The 11435-nt window shown below is 49.7% G+C and overlaps 1 long non-coding RNA gene across 1 annotated transcript; it reads left to right on the forward strand.

Moving 5' to 3' along the window:
• Window positions 1–38: 38 nt before the first annotated feature.
• On the forward strand, window positions 39–11316 carry LOC121036431 (uncharacterized). The gene is made up of 2 exons (XR_005793349.1): window positions 39–2965; window positions 10650–11316. It is a non-coding gene; the product is annotated as an uncharacterized LOC121036431 (long non-coding RNA).
• Window positions 11317–11435: the final 119 nt, after the last annotated feature.

Consider the following 11435-nt stretch of genomic DNA (forward strand, 5'->3'; position numbering starts at 1 on the left):
CGGGAGCTCGGCGCGCTGCTCGGGAAGCTCGGGGCAGCCCGGGAGCCCAGCATCTTGTTTGATGTCGCGCTCTCCCCGCCCTCCCAGCCCTTCTGCAGGCTTGGAGGCCGCCAGGGGCCTGGCACACATTTCTCAGACACTTCATTCCTTCCTTCCTCCGAGCTCCCCACTGAGATAATGGTGTAAACGGTTCCACCAGATCTCGTCCGGATGAGAATCAGCGGTTCCTGACTCGGGGTGACCTTGGGCGAGCCCCTCTCAGTTCTTTCATTCTGTGGCGCGCGCTCTGTGCCAGACACCGTGTTAAACCCTGGGATTACCAGGATGAGAGACACAGTGGCAGTCTGCAAGGAGTTTACAGTCAACTGGAGGCAGACGGACCCTGATTTTCTGATTGATGGCCAGGCGTGCCTCTTATATTCCTTTCTCTTCGGGCTTAGATGATGGCCTGAGAGATCAGACCCTGAAGGAAACACTAAACCACACCTATATGGGCAACAGTGTTGCTGGCCTACCCGGGGATACAGGGATGAACAAAATGTTTATTACCGTCAGGAAGTCTGCCGCCTGGAGATACTCACTAGGTGCAGCTGACCTCTGTTTCCCAGGCTCTTTCTCTGGTAGGCTCGAGAGAGACATTCGTGTGTCTCGATAGAAGTAAAATGCTGTGGAGGTTTAGGATAGTTAAATTATTAATAAGTTGGGGGCATCCTGGAAAGCGTCCTGGAGGAAATGGCCTGTGCTTTGTGTCTCGGAAAACAGGGAGGATTGGGGCACTGGAAATGTGAGTCATGGGGCTGGGGAGGATGGAAGTACCCATGGCATGAAAGGCCTACACTCTGGAACATGAAGTCCTTATTTGGGCATCATGGTCTGGAGTCCAGGGTGTCTGACAGGCAGGATTATAAGAAGGGACTGAAGGAGGAGGCTTGAGGCCAAGTCACAAGACCCTTAAATATCTTGCTAAAGGACTTTAGCCTTATCTTTAGACATTGGAGAACTATGAAACGCTCTTGAATGGAGAAGGGACATCAAGATTCTCCTTTAGGACGATGGCTCTAGGAAAAGTGTGGAGAGTAGATTAGAGGCAGAGAGCCCAGTGAGGAGGTTCAGGCTGGTAAAGGAGGTTCCTAAGTGACAGGTGTAGACTGACACTCACCTGGAAGCACCTGCCTAGAACCAGCTCACCTGGGCGTTGACTGTACACTGTCCAGTGATCCAGGTTCAGCAGAAACCTGCCTACCCTTTCGCGCAATGTTCCCCCGCGACCTGGAGTCCAACTAAAGAGTCATTGTGACTCTGACTGAATCTATCTTCCAAGCCTCATTTCCATCTTCCAGGACAACCCTCAAGTCTGCAGCCAAGCCTTTACCTCATTGCAAGCCTGGTTTACTCACTCTTGCCCCTCAGGCGACTCTCTGGGATTTTTGTGTGTTTTCTTGCCACACTGCAGAGTGGGCTGTGCCCTATCATGTTCTGAAGAAACGGGTGAACAATGTCTCCTTTGTTGACCTGCAACCTGGCCCAATGGGACAGGACTTTCCTTTCTTATTTTAAGCAGATGGAAAGGTGGTGATGACAGAAAATTGTCTGTTGCTTTGGAAAAAAAGTGGAGTTTTCCCCGGGTATTTGCAGTGCTCTTGGTGAAAGGTGAGGAGCCTGTGAAGTTACCCTCCTTTCTGCCATGCAGACTTCGCAGGCTCCTTAAAATGCTCTACTCAGCATCTGACTTTTAAAAACTGCATAAATACTCTGACCCAGATTCTTCCAAGGAACTAAACCCTTCCCAGGGAAGCATGTTAACCCTTTCCAGGTTCCCCCCAAATCTGTGAGAGCCAGTGACTTCCTCCACCAAATGCTGCTATGACATTGACATTGGGCCCTCATTAACTAGCTGGGTAAACCATCCCCTGTCCCTTCTAGCCAAAGAGTCTTTTTTGTCCCCGACTGTCCTCTCCTCTGGATTTGGCACCCTGAAGGTGCGTGGAGAATGTTGAATATAGTCAAGTTAAGGTCTCACTGCAGGGCCTGAAGCAGCCTCATGGGTTAAATAGTTAATCAGCAACTCTTTTATTGCCACTTTAGGAGTGCTTAGACTGGTAGGATGAGCAAATAACTTAAACACACACACACACACACACACACACACACACACTCACATTTTTTGAGAGACAGAGGGGTCAGTCAAGCAACCAGAAATTTGCCATGAATTTGTCTCTGGGCCAAACAAACAAAAAAACCCAACCCATGAAATCTCTGGCCCTCCACCCTCATGATTCAAGAAGAAAGTTTCTTTGCAAATGTACTTACATGTTATTTTTCAGTATCCTGATTTGGGGCAGGGAAAATAGGGCCCAGTTGACACTCTTTCCAGCCCTTCTCAAATGGGGACCTAAGCTCCTAAACTCAAGAAAAGACTTTGGGAATTGGAAGCCTCCTCTTAGATAGAACAGCCTTTATATTTCAGTCCTCCTCTCCAACCCCCCCCTCCCCAAAGCAAAGGGAAAATTGAACCCTGTTCATCAACAGAGGTCACTGCTTTGATCCCACTGTGAGACCAGCAAAACACAAGGAATCTTTCCCACTGTATCATGTCGGATAAATACAACCAGGGGCCGCTCTGTTTATCCCCCTTCCCCTTTCTGGCCCACGAAGGGTGATTTTCTGTCTTCCTACATCACCTGTTTGCTCTAAACCATAAAACAAATAACTGCACCTCCAGTGAGACTCCCCTTTGTCCCTAGGTAGCAGCCTGGTTTGTGGGTTTGGTTTAAAGCTACAGAAAACACAGAGAGTGAGAGAAGAAAAAAGGTATTTTGCCTGAGGACTTGAAGCTTCCGCCCCCCCCCCCCCGTTTTCCTCCGCTTGACTGACTTTCTCACACTCGGATTCCCTGCAGCCTGCCAGAGCCGAGGTAGCTGCCCTGCCAAGAGCTATCCTGGGAGAGCTATTGAAAGAGCCTTGAGTAAGTACACACGGGGCGGATTTCTCCTCCCCTCAGTACCTGCTCCGCACCTGTACAGGGAACAGTCCCACACATATCACCTGATCGCAGGCTTTTCAGAGACCGTGAGAAAAATAAAGCCCAGGATAGAGGAGATGTTTGTTGTCTCTCTGGAGCTGCAGCCAGCTCCCTGCGGTCTGCGTCCCAGAAACAGCACATTCCCCGCCGATTGTGCGGCGGTGCACGCGTGTTTGCCGGCGCGCGTGCCCGGTGGGGAGGGGCGGGAGGGAAGCCAGGGATCACCTGCCTGATGACTGCCTCGCTGCCTGCGTGTTCTGGCATCTGCCTGACGGGCAGTTTCATGATCCTTTACTAGAATCATTATTGTGTGGTCCTTCTAATAGATAAGCGTCCATATATGCCCATCACGGCAAAATTCACAACCAGGATTTCTTACCTTAAGAAGAGCCCCCTAAGCTGAACCTAAAACAATGCCCGAAATGGAATTCCGAATGAAGCCTACATGCACCTTTGGCAGTAGCTTAATATATACTTTTTTGAATGAATGGATCAATGAATGAGTGCATGATTTCTTCCTCAGGGGAGGGTCCATAGCTTTCAGCAAAATTTCAGAGCTTCTCGTGACCCTGAAAGGCGGAGGAAACTGATCTAGACAATCTCCACTTACAAGTCTATACCTAAGCCCAGAGAGGGCATGGGACTGGCTTAAGGGCCTACAGCAACGTATGACCAGAGTGGGGGCCAGAAGCCGGCTCAGAGGCCTTTACCACACCACAGTGCTGCGGTCCATGGGAAATTTGGGGTGGGGTTTATGGAGTTGTGATCACTAACCACCAAAGCCTGGATTTAAAGTGATTAGGGGCACCTGGGTGGCTCAGCGGGTTGGGTGTCTGACTTTGACTCATGATCTCTTGGTTCATGGGTTCGAGCCCCATGTCTGGCTGTGCCGACAGCTCAGTCCTAGAGCCTGTTTCCGATTCTGTGTCTCCCTCTCTCTGCCCCTCCCCCCGCTCATGCTCTGTCTCTCTCTCTGTCTCTCTCTCAAAAATAAACATTCAGAAGATTTTGAAGAAAAAAAAATAGACACATTATTAAAGTGCTTTGAATTTCCAGAACCTTTTTTTTTTTTTTAAGTTCTGAGACGCTAGTGCTGCTCTGCCCCCAATTTTTGCGTGGAGAAAGGGACAGGCAAGAAAGCCAAGTGTTTTTTAAGAGAAGATGATTCAGGAATGCTTGGAACAAGAGTCCTGGTTGCCATGAAGAGGCATTAGAAACAACTGCGTCTGCATTCCATCTTTGATAAAAATAAGTTGCTACTTCTGAACAAAACTGCCGGGTCGGTCTCCAGCCGGGCTGGGACCTCGAACTGCAAAGGAGGTGGAGGCGGAAAACGGAAGCTTTGGACACTGGCTAATAGCAGCCTGTAATGCTCTCTGCCCCCCACCCGCCTTGGAAAAACTTGAGTGAGCCAGTGAGAATGTGCACTTTTCCAATGGGCCCTGAAAAAGGATGGTTGCCAAGAAAGCCTTTTCCAATGGGGTGGGGGCAGGGCGCTCCAGAATGGCTCCATTCCCACATTTGGCTCCAGCCGCCTCAGCAGCAGCAAGCCCAGTAGCAGCAGTGAGGTGGGAAGGCTCTAAACGCTGCCGCTCACCTTTGCCCCCTGAGCAGGGCTGTGGTGAGGCGACCTGCAAGCCCAGAGACGAAAGAGCCGAAAGAGCCGAAAGAGCGCATTCCCCAGGGGCCACAGGGATGTTAACTTGCAGTTAAAGGCTCAGAACTGCACCAGGGCTGGTGCCCGAGGGGGTCTCTGGAAGGCTCAGGAAGGCGGGGTGATGCCTGGCCCCTTTAAACCCAGGACCTGCATTGTTTGGCTTGCTGATAGCTGCTCAAATTGTGACTTCGGATCCAATTGCTCAAAAGATAAACAACAGCAACAAAAAACTCAGCTAGCCAGGAAAACCATGTAGGTAAAACTTAGCACCTGAAAGTGATACAGTATGAGCGTATGCAACATGTTTTTAATTAAAATCTCCATCATTATTATCCTCATATCATCTCCCCCCCCCCCGCCCCTGCCGCTTGTAGGAAAAGGGCTGGGGGAGGCAAGGGAAGGGACCCAAGAGGTGGTATAATGGAGCCCAAGAAGAAGTGACTTGCCCAAGGTTCAACGCCTCCCCAAGAGGAAATAGCAAAGCCAGAATTAGGCTCAGATTTTCTGCCCACCCACCCAGAAACCTGCCTCACTCTATCTCTATAAGAACGTTTTGAAAGGTCATCTACAGCAAATCTACAGCATTACCACCCAAGATGGATTTTCGAATCGAGAATCCGACCATGGCTGGTGAGTGATTTTTGGTAGTGTGACAGGCTGTGCCCAGCACAGAGCGTGGGTAAATCCCAGGATTGCTGCACTGGGATGCTTTCTTGGATGCCACTGACGGGAGGGGCAGGAGACAGGAGGCCCCGTGCAGGGGTCACACAGAATAGTCCTCTTGTCTCTCAGTCAGCCAAGCCCAGCCATACGCCGTTGCTCTTTTCTTCTCATTGCCAACGTTGTCCCCTTATTTGCACCCTAAAAGGAAGATGGGGGCAGGGGAGGATATGTCTAACCCCTGAATCTGTGCTTCGTCAACACTGGGCTTTTATCCGGACCAGAGAAGATGTAATGCTAGGAATATTGTGGTGATGTTGGAGCAGGGAGGCATTGAACGGCTGGCTGACGTCACACTTAGCAGAGGGAAAGGTGAGAAAAATCGTGGGTTTTCCAAGGGGCTGATAGATGGCATTTGCACGTGAAATATACATTTTCCTTTTAGAGATCAGGCTTAGGGAATGAGAAAATGGTTTAGGCAGCTGCCACGGCTGTAGCTCAAGACTGGTGGTTTCCAGCATGGTTGGGGGCCTTCCCGTCTTGTCCCCAGAGTTGGAGGTAACTGTCCCTTGCCTGACAGTTACTTGAAAGTTGACAGGGTACTGTCTAGTCCATTACAGCAATTTGTCCTCATATATGGTTTTATGATCTAGACTAGCATGATTTTGATAGGAGGCCCAGGGAGGAAGAGAAAATTCAAGCAGTCAGTGCAGGAGACATTTGGCTAGATCATGGGCTCTAAGGGGCACAGGATATAGGATATGCAAGCTTTATAGAAAATAGTACCTCTAGGGGTGCCTGGGTGTCTCAGTTGGGTAAGCCTCCGACTTCAGCTCAGGTCATGATCTCACGGCTCATGGGTTCAAGCCTTGCTTTGGGCTCTGTGCTGACAGCTCAGAGCCTGGAGCCTGCTTCCGATTCTCTGTCTCCCTCTCTGTCCCTTCCCCTCTCATGCTCTGTCTCTCTCTGTCTCTCAAAAATAAATAAACGGTTTTAAAAAAAATTAAAAAAAAAAAAAGTGCCTCTAGACATATAAGGCAGGGCAGGGAGCATAGCAGCCGGGGGAGAACCAACTTTTCTTTCTCAGCCATGGGCAAAAATAAAATTTCCAGACAATGGAACAGAAGGGAGAAGAAAGATGTCTGTCAACTTGGTATAGAATGTCAGTAATCCAGAGGACACGTATGTGGGGGAAGCATGGAGGAAGTGTCCTTTCTTATGGTGGGAAGCTGGGGGAGGGGGGTACGGGGAGAAGGGAGGGGAAGGAATCCCACTTAGTGAGAAGATGACTGAGCAGGTTCTGGAAAGGATGCAGCAAAAGCGATGACCATGGCCTCCCCCGGGGCTGAGGCTGAAGCTTCTTATTAGTTCAGCATCCAGTGTCTTCGGAGAGGGAAACGGCCTGTGAGTGAGGGCCCTGTGGACCCCTGCTACCCGCATCACTTTTCCTCAGGAGCTAGTTTGTTCTGTGCTGTCTGTATCGCTGAGCAGCACCATAAAATCCCACAGGCTGGAAGAAGCAGCGGGATTGTTTGGGGGCCATGGGGAGACTGCATCCTGCTCTGTGGTTAGTCTGAGGGTGGCGGTCCCAGAGAAGAGGTGGCTGGGTAGCTCAGAACTAAGTGGGGGGCAAGCTCCTTGAATCCTTCTAGCGCCAGGGAAAGGACCAAGGAAGGACCAAGTGTTCACCTCCATCGCCCTGACCACCGTGGGCAAGCGCCCACATGATGCGGCGCATTTGGGGGTCCCCTCAGCCCCGCCCTGTGCGAGGCACTTGTGGGATGGGGAAAAGGAACCTCTCCTTTTGCAGGAGTGGACTTCCACAGGCCAGCCTTGACTGAAATCTGGCAGGAGGCGGGGAAGGCCAGCTCTGTTGGAACACGCTGGTGTGTGGCAGGCTGGCCCGCGGAGGGCTCTTGATAAAGTCCCAGAGCGTTGCCAGCTTCTGGAGGAGGTTGTCAGGCTGTACGTGCATCAGACACCCCCCCCGCTGTGACCTTTACCTCGCTGGTCTTGCCATGTGTGTTGATGGTGGTGAGGCAGCTGGGTCAAGGATGCAAACTGTCCAGTTCCCAGTTGCCCGTTTAACTTAATTCAGTTCTGTGACTCTTTTTGAGCACCTCCCATGTGTCGGGCGCAACTCCACGCCTGTTTTGACCGTTGACTTCCATCTCTGCTGCTACTCAAATGCTGGTCATCTGTGCCGCGTGGTGAGATGTTCCGTCATAAAAATTTCCCCTTCGCTTCCCACATTCTTCGTGTCGATTGCTTCTCTGATTAAAAACAATAATAAGCTATGAACCTCCTTATGGCGTCTGGCACCCTCAAATATTTGGAGAGTAAGTGCACGAATGAACTCTGACTTAGGAACACAGGTTTTCCTGGCAATTCAGTGGAACCCTCAGAGGGTCAGCATAGTTTTCCAAATTTTCCTCGGTCGCTGGATCAAAGGGGTGGGTTTATTTTGACCAGTCCCATCGGCCACCCCAGACAGCCGGGCTGTCCCCCACAGACGGCTCTACTCTGTTGCAGTCAGGTGGATTTCGGGGACTCTGCGGCTGTCCGTACTTTCCCAGGCCTATCTTTATTGATGGTGATTAAAGGCACACCACCACATGGCAATATGACAGTACAAAGCAATTCCCAGGGTAAGGTGCGTGGGAAGAAGTGAGATACTGAGCTCCCAAACCATTCTACTGTAATCACGGTCTGCCAAATCGATGTATAGTTAATCAGTAAGATTCAGGCAGGCAGGTTCCACCACCAGGCAGCAGATAGAAAGGGGGAAGAGGCTGGGAGGGGGGGCAGGGGGGGTGGAGATCACTGTTCCTCCTGGAAAACTGGGAAAGAAAATGAGAGGGAGGCCACCTGGGCAAGGAGAGTCTGGTGGGCTGTCCCACCCAGGAGGCCACAAACCGTCCCGAGGAGGGACCGCTGCTGACCTCTTCTCCGGCCCTCATGCTCTGTTCATGCCAGCCCCTCGTGGAAGATTCTGGGTGACCCAGAAAGATGGAGTGACTGTGCGCAGACACACTGGGTTACATAAGTATAAATACGGTGCACAAAAACACCAGTCTTTATAGAGCACCCCAACACACCTGTTGTTTTACAATGCTGATGGTATTGATAAAGGGGGCTATAAAGTTGAGGGTGAAATGGCCTCTTATATTTAAATAGCAGCTTCCTCTGTGAACTTCAAGTGTTTTCCAGCTGAGACTCGACTGCCCTGGTGATTATTTCTGTTAGGAATGTGGAACGCATATCTCTCTATATGTTCAGGGAAAACTATAGCAGTGTTGGTTACGAAGCAAAGGCTCTGGAGCCCGGCTGCCCGGGTTCGTGTTCCAGCTTGTTCGCTTTCTAGCTACGTGCCATAGCTATTCTGTACCTCAATTTACTTACCGGTTAAATGGGGAGATCGCCAGTGCTTATAGGATTGTTGTGAGGACAAGGTATATAACGTGCCTAGAACAGTGCCTGACGTATTACAAATACAGTGTAAGTTTTCAGCTGTTTTGTCACTGCTCTCTACGTATCTTTGGCATATAAGATAGGTAGCCTCCTTTCTCTGCAAAAATTCACAAGGTGTTAAGATTTCAAAGAAACGGATGGACCGCCACTGTCGTAAATGGGTCCATGCGTATTTGACAAAGCCAAAGGCTTCAGCCAGTCTTTTATGAATCACAGGCTGTGGAATCAGGAGAAACCTGAAAAAACTATCTGGCTCCTTCTCCTTTGCCAGGGAAGTGGGTCTCTATCACCCGTGTACTATGGTTATGGCTCTGTGGGCTGTAGACTTTTGGGTAGGTCTGCTTTGCATTAGTGAACTGAGCCTCAGGCCCACAGAAGGGAGAGTTCTGGAGGCAGGTAAGGGCATCAGTGTGGGCCTGGCATACAGGATGTGTGGGCTCCCCCCTCTTCCTCGGGCCCAGCTGGCCCCAGCCCCTGCCCTCCAGGCAGGAACGGGAAGGGCTGGAAGGGACATTTCGTCCACAGGAGCAGACGTGGGCAGGCCCTCCCCGGATCCGGTCACACTTACATGCGTTACAGTTGGTGGCAAGATGCATGTCTGAGGCCTGCTCCAGTGGGTTCTTGTAGAAGACCTTAGAGTCTATGGTCCCGACTGGGTCACTTTTGAGAGTGAAAGGTCATGCTGGTAACAGTCATGGCAGGACGCCTGGCATAACCCGGGACTCGTGGCCATCCTAGTTCTGTGGTGACACATGCTCCATTGTTTATCTGTCTCTTCAGCTGTCTTTTTATCAGAGATGCTTCCTAAGAAGAAATTTTATTTAAAAAAATTTTTATTTTATTATGTTTGTTTAGTATGTCTGTTTATTTATTTATTTTTTTTTTCAATGTTTATTTATTTTTGGGACACAGAGAGACAGAGCATGAACGGGGGAGGGGCAGAGAGAGAGGGAGACACAGAATCGGAAACAGGCTCCAGGCTCTGAGCCGTCAGCCCAGAGCCTGATGCGGGGCTCGAACTCACGGACCGCGAGATCGTGACCTGGCTGAAGTCGGACGCTTAACCGACTGCGCCACCCAGGCGCCCCTATGTCTGTTTATTTTTGAGAGAGAGCACCAGAGGATCAGAAGTGGGCTTTGTGCTGACAGCAGTGAACCTGATGTCGGACTTGAAAAAAAAATTTTTTTTAAATTAAGGGGCGCCTGGGTGGCTCAGTCGGTTGAGCATCCGGCTTCGGCTCAGGTCATGATCTTGTGGTTCGTGAGTTCGAGCCCCGCGTTGGGCTCTGTGCTGACAGCTCAGAGCCTGGAGCCTGCTTCAGGTTCTGTGTCCCCCTCTTTCTCCGCCCCACCCCTGCTTGTGCTCTGTCTCTCTCTGTCTTTCAAAAATGAATCAACATAAAAAAATTTTTTTTTTAATTTTTTAATTAAAAAAATTTTTTTTAAGTTTATTTATTTTGTGAGAGAGAACACGCACGTGAGCAGAAGAGGGACAGAGAGAGAGGCGGGGGAGAGAGAATCCCAAGCACACCCCGCACCACCAGCACGGAGCCAGATGCGGGGCTCGATCCCATGAACTGCAAGATCATGACCCCAGCCAAAATCAAGAGTCAGATGCTCAAATGACTGAGTCACCCAGAGGAAATATTATTTTTAACTCACTAACGTTTTAGCACTTCTATGCCTATGGAAGGTGATGCCTTCGATCTACCAATGAGGCCACCGTTGAACCTAGAGAGCCTTGGTGTATACAGGAGATGGGAGGGACAGAGGGAAGCCCCACAATGGTTGGATGGTTGCTTAAGGTATGTTTGACGGGACTTGTTTCTTCTCTCATAGAGCAGATGGGCCTGGAGCTCCCCACCTTCTGGTTTGCACTAGGTTGTGTGCTACTATGGCGATGCGACCAGGGGACTTTGCACCTGCCAAGCATGGCGGAGAACATCCATCTCCCTTGGACATGTGAATGCAAAGAAAGCAAGTGCTGTAATCTGAAATCCAGGCCATTGTTTAATGGCAGAAGGAAGACCCCAAAGGAAGGAGCTTTTTCCCACCCCAAACACTCGCCCCTTTGGTCTTGAATTTGACCGTGTTCTTTTATGGAAAACAACAACAAAACAAAACAAAAACACACAAAACTTTTTTTCTGAATAGCTCAAAGTCAAGGTTTGCTGTTTGTTATTTCCTTAAAAAAAGTCAAGAGAGAAAAGAAAATTGGGTCCCTAGCCTGAATGTTCTCCTATGTGCCTATTTAATGATTAATAACACCTTGTGGGCTATTGTTTGATGTGGCCTCTGCTGGTTTGAACAGGAGAATACTGATTCACTCTCAAGGCATTTATGAATCACAAGTGTTTACCCTGAGACAATAAATGAAAGGGGGAGATTGAAAAAAAAACACCCAAATATGCTGAGTTCTTTGAGCAAAAACTGGAGGTAATAGTCTTTGATACCCTGTGTGGGGCCCACTGTTTTCTTTCACAGAATAAAGATGGTGTAGAATGACCAAGAGGGCGCTTTTGAGTTTTATACATTTTTTTTTTTCACTTACTGATAGGGTTGAGGCAACTTCCCCCTTATTTTCTCCCTTCCTTCCTTCCTTCCTTCCTTCCTTCCTTCCTTCCT

This window comes from Herpailurus yagouaroundi, unplaced genomic scaffold (assembly GCF_014898765.1).
Source record: "Herpailurus yagouaroundi ecotype Mexico unplaced genomic scaffold, PumYag 162, whole genome shotgun sequence".
Lineage (NCBI taxonomy): Eukaryota > Metazoa > Chordata > Mammalia > Carnivora > Felidae > Herpailurus > Herpailurus yagouaroundi.